A 5,942-nucleotide genomic window follows, 5' to 3' on the forward strand; every position below is an offset into this window, starting at 1 on the left:
CATATTCTGTAAGTATAGTTAAAGTATAGATGGATGGATAAGTAGTATTGTATACGAATGCATGGAATTTTAGACAATTTGAGTAAGTTGCTTTTAGACTACAACTAAGGAGAATGACTTCGCCTTTCTCTTAATATCCGGAAGTTTTTATTTCAATGAGTACCGGTTTAGTTTGTGTAATAATTATTGCAATACTATCTCTTAATAAAGAGATATTAACGGTTACTGTTCATTATAGATTACTTTAAGTCAATGTATTGGACTAAGGCTAGTAAGTATTTACTTAGTAGCTTGGTTATGGGTTGGGAGTTATAATCGGGAGCATGCCTAGGAAATTTTAGGTGTTAATGGGTATCGATTTACGAGTTTGTTAAGGTCAAGGGCGGAGAGCAAGGACCCATCTAAGTTTCGTGAGACGGATTTGTTTAGTGTCAACTTAGGAGGTAGAGCACATTTGATTTGTTAGTGATCAGGAGAAAGAGAATTTAAGTAAAAAATAATAAGGTTTGTCATGCAAAACAGACAAGGCAGTCATCTTGGAGGTAAAGTATCTATAGGAGGTACTTGCTTAGTATACAAGCAGCAGTATTTTGTAGTTTGGAGAGGAATTTTAGGTACAATAGTTTCATGACTTATTGCACAAGTCCGTATATATATATATATATATATATATAGGTATGTGGATAATAATGGAAACATCTTGCGGATATTCCATCAGTTTTTAAACAGATACGAAAATTTGTACAAAAAATATAAAAAATTATGAAATGAAATTAATTATTATTTACTTGTTAATGAAATGTAATCAAAATGTAAAAATTATATATGAAATAGAATATTTAGATTTTTTCTGCTGTTAAAGGAAATAATGTATTTTCACAATTTCATTCCATTGCACTGTAAAAAAGCATTGGTCTTAATACATATTAGTCTACATGAACTGATTGCGAACAGTTTGGGCGACATTTTTCGGTGTGTTAATTCCTGTCCTTCTATATTTTAAATACATTAAATTAAGTAAGACAAATGAAAATATAGAAAATAGTACGATGAAGTGTAATTGCTCTAATCGTATAAACCAAGCACATTTAATGAAACGTTTTCTAAGAAGGTTCCGTGCATTATTATGCGAAACATTCACGTACCTGTACATATAATTCATAAATTCTGCCAGTATAATAAATATACATCTTTTATTTACCAACGAATGTACCAAAACTCTTCGAATTACTGGCAAATACTTATATGAAACAAACAGATATTAAATTTGTTAGAAAAATAGATAAGAAAATAACGCAAGAGAAAATATTCTGAGAACTTTAATGAACTGCAATCATGTTTTATTGTGCACAGTTTTATTCTTTAAACTTGTTACATGTGTAAATATTTTTTTAGGATGATCACATCGATGTTTTCAACAAGTGTAACGTCACGACGCCAGTTCTGTTTTCCCATATCATTTTCATTTGCATGTAAATCTTATACAGCAGTAATGGCCGAGTTTTGCAGATTGACGACAGCAAAATCGACAAGTATATTGTTTAAAGTCTTCTATAATAAAGAACAGAACCTGAAAGACAGGTTATACATTGATATATTATAATGGACAATATTAAAAACAATAGTTTTGGGTGAAATCAAAATGAATTGACGATAGAAGAATAAGAGAAGCCGATTCAACATAACAAGAAAATAGACAAGCGTAGGGATAAATGAAACCCCCTGAAACTTAGAAATATAGAGCGTTTATCTAATACCTCTTCAAATAGCAGCAAACTTCATTTAAAATTAATTCTCATAAATATCAAACCTTATAAGAACACGTACGTGTAGAATGAAGTGCAACAATTGTACGGATACTTTCAGGTGAAAACAAAAGACATTATACATCATGCTTATCTTTGAATAGACATGTCATGAAATTTACAATGGCGATAAATGTAAAACAAGATATATAATCGTGAAAACATGAAATGATAGAAATACCTCCATTCTTAATCCTTATGTATCAGAAAACATATATCTTTATCAATACAAAATGAAATATATATTTGTATAAGATTCAAACACACAGGCACACACAGCCATATATAAATGCATAAATAATATAGATATATATGTATGTATATGTATGCAAATTCAATTAGTTGTTGTTTTTCATCTTTTATTGGTTTGTATTGTGAATAAACAAACCAATAAAAGATGAAAAACAACGACTAATAAAGATGAGAATAGTAGTCCGAAATTAAAAAAAAATTAATATTGGTGTCGCTGTTGAGGCAAAGCTAATAAAAATGATTTGTCTTTCTTGTCCTTTTGGCTAAGATCAAAGTGTAGTATCTGTTCTTCAGGTGCTACATTTCAATTTCTTCTCTCTCAGTGGAAGGGAAATCCTTTACAACTAAGACAATTTTTTTCTACATGTTAAAAAAACAACCCTGTGTCTAAATCTGTCCCGTGGGGAGGCATTGTGAATAGCTACTATGCTTAATGTAACTAAGTGTTAATATTATAAAAGTAACTGGAAAAAGTTATTTCTGATTTAATTACAAAATGCCCTGGAAGAGCTCGATTCTTAGGACGACAAATATCGAAAAATTGGCAAAAAATTCATTAATTTCTTCACCCTCAACTGGGCAGTTTTGTAAAAGGAAGCGTCGGATTTTTCGACGCCATTTCTGACAGTCATCTTTTGTTTTCAATTAATTGCGCTAAAATGGAACGCTTTTAGACTTCCGGTCCCGTCATGGAGCATCGGTAAGACGTCAGATTTTCTTTCACTTCCTTTTCCGCCTTCGCGTCACGGGTTCGAACCTGCCTGTCTACTACCAATCTTTTTCTTTTGGCGCTCAATACACACCTCCGACCACCCGGGCAACGCTGGTATACGCCGGGCATCTAAGCTAGTATAATATAAGAGGTAAAGTTTACATTAAAGAAATACAGAAATTAATTGACCAGTTGTTACTTACCTTTCTACTAATCGAACAAAATGTATATTTCCGATACATTAAAGCAATTCTCTTTACTTATACAACTTTTCTTGTCCTAATTCTTTTCACGATTTTTTGCCTATTGATATAGCTTTACGTTGTCTAACTTGGCAAAACATAAAACAAGACTTAAATACGTAGTACATTTTCGGAATAAAAATCAGGGAATTAATTATGTGGTTACGAAATTTCCCAATAAATTTTCCTATCCTATTATTGTAAATGTAAAAAATTAAAAATCATGAAAGCTTCAGAATTAAAAAAAAAACAATTATATCTGTTCTATTTGCTTACGAATTGTTATTTAAAGCCAGAATAAGGAATCTACGTTACCACGCTAGGTATATCCAGGATAATAAAGCACATAAAATTAATAAAATAATACACAATTTTATAAAGAACTAGCAAGGCCGCCCGGCGTTGCTCGGGAAGGTATAAGACAACGCGAAAAAAACATAGCTGTTATTCTTAGGATAGAGGAATTTTTTTTATGTCTGTGTATTATTTGCCATATTGAGCAAAAGAATATTTTACCTACCCTAGGACGGGTATTACGCAACGTATGTATGGAATAACTCTACCTTCGCTAGGACATGACATTTACAGCACGTATGTGGAAAACATTTCCTTACCTAGGAAGACTAATGTTCAACACATTTAAAATAACGTACATAGTTTTCTGTTGTGCTAAATTTTCTTTATATCAAAAGTAAGAGTGTGTTTATACATCAGAGAGCTATAGAAAAAGCACCGTTTTTTTAACATAAATGTCATACTATTCGAATATGTTGCATGAGTTTCGATTTTAGTAACTTATGGACGTCACAGATAATACTTTCTTTGTTTTTCATATATGTACTTGTACAGTGAAGGTCCTGGTTAGGCTATTGTAGAAGTACATTTTTTATAAATTAAAAAATGAAAGAACTTGATACTTTTAAGTAATTTTCTGTTATGCTCAATTATCTGTGCGTCTAATTAATCATATATATAAATAAATAAAATTGATCTGTTCTAAATATAAGATAGGTTAATCAACTCAACCAATAAAAGGCGTCAGGAAATAAGAAAAAAAAAAGAAGTTCACTTACCCTCAAAAGACATTCCTATGTTGTCTACGGGATTAGACTTCGACACTGCCTCGCTTAAATCTACCATTAGGCACTACAAAATGGCGATTTTTATAAGGTTTTTCATTTCGATATAGTTAGTCTGGTATATCGGCTCCCAGAATTAATTAACAACCGATATAAACGTTCTTTTATATACAGTCCTGGTCAAATTCATAAGACCACTTAAGAAAGTAAGCGTTTACGCATAATATCGAATTTTTAATCAAACAAATGGTTGAAACTATTGCCAAAAGGAAAATTATGATGGAAAAAAATGAAATCTGCTTCATTCGAAACCTTAACCCTGATCTAATAATTATTTTTTAAAAAACATTTTCACCTGGTTACCACTTTAATAAAATCGGCTAATTTTGAAAAAAATGAATACGAAAAGCTTTCTATGTTACTAAAAGCAACTTGTTAGTGGATAAAAAACATCATACTAAATTATAAATGGCAAAAGGGAAACCATTATCAGAGTTTGAGAGAGGAAGGATCTTTGAGCTTAATAGGCGTGGACTCTCCCATAGATCCATTGCAAACGAGGTGTGTCGTAGCAAAATGGTCATCACACATTTCTAAAGAAATCCAGATGAATATGGGCACAAAAAGAGTCCAGGTCGACCAAAATAATAATAATAATAATAATAATAATAATAATAATAATAATAATAATAATAACCCCATCACTGGATCGCCGTATCAGAAGAAGTTAAAAAAAAACTCGAGTATGAGCTCAAGTCGATTGAAAAGACAAACAGCAGCAGAATGTAGTCCTAAAACCATCAGAAGGCATCAGAAAATGAAGGGTTTCAATCATTTAAAGCGACTGCAGAAACCACGTCTCTTGAACAGCACAAAACTAACCGACTTAAATATGACACCAAATACCAAGTTTAGGATGAAGAGAAGTGGGAAAATGTAATTTTCTCCGATGAGAAAAAGTTTAATCTAGATGGTCCAGATGGATTTCAACACTATTGCCATGATAAAAATTTGCCCAAAGAGACTTTTTCAACTCAGCATAGTGGAGGAGAGTCTTTAATGATCTGGGCTGCTTTCTCGTCAGCTGTGACCCTAAAGTTGCAAGCAGTGAAAGGCCGGCAAACATCATTGAAGTACATTTCAATGACTGAAAATGCTTCTATCAGTCAGTGTAGAAGAAATTGGATTTTCCAGCAAGACAACGCTGCGATACACACTTCCCGACAAGCACGAGAATACTTTTCTTCAAATAATATAGAATTGTTAGATCATCCAGCATGTTCTCCGGACCTCAATCCCATTGAACATCTTTGGGAATGCATGGCAAAAGAAGTGTTCAAGGATGGAACCCAGTATGATTCGATAAAGGAACTTTCTGATTCAGTTTCCAGGACATGGGATAAAATTCCTTCGCAACTGATAAAAAACTTAGTCGTAAGTATGCTGAAAAGATTTTTTGAAGTAATTCGTAATAATGGAGGCTATACTAAATGCTGAGACCCTTTTTAGTAATTTATAATTGCATTTTGTTAGATAAATTATCAGTGGTCTTATCATTTTGACCAGGTGAAAATGTTTGTTTTTTAAAAAATAATTATTAGATCATGGTTAAGGTTTCGAATGAAGCAGATTTCATTTTTTCCCATCATTTTTTCCCTTTTGGCAATGGATTCAACCATTTGTTTGATTAAAAATTCGATAATATGCGTAAACGATTAATTTCTTAAGTGGTCTTATGATTTTGACCAGGACTGTACATGTTACTTCCGGTTCAAATTACACCACACCTGTATGGAAAATCCCAGATAGGGTAATTGAAAACGTGCAATCGATGCATACGGTGAGATAAATA

The 5,942-nt window shown here is 32.1% G+C and overlaps 1 long non-coding RNA gene and 1 pseudogene across 1 annotated transcript; one reads left to right on the forward strand and one right to left on the reverse strand.

Moving 5' to 3' along the window:
- Positions 1 to 1,318: 1,318 nt before the first annotated feature.
- LOC145283613 (uncharacterized) lies at positions 1,319 to 5,733 on the reverse strand. The gene is made up of 2 exons (XR_013868645.1): positions 4,085 to 5,733; positions 1,319 to 1,570 (listed from the first exon to the last, which is right to left on the reverse strand). It is a non-coding gene; the product is annotated as an uncharacterized LOC145283613 (long non-coding RNA).
- LOC145284618 (U2 spliceosomal RNA) lies at positions 2,300 to 2,454 on the forward strand (annotated as a pseudogene).
- Positions 5,734 to 5,942: the final 209 nt, after the last annotated feature.

The sequence above is a fragment of the Euprymna scolopes genome, chromosome 1 (genome assembly GCF_053919585.1).
Source record: "Euprymna scolopes isolate OS-2025 chromosome 1, ASM5391958v1, whole genome shotgun sequence".
NCBI lineage: Eukaryota > Metazoa > Mollusca > Cephalopoda > Sepiida > Sepiolidae > Euprymna > Euprymna scolopes.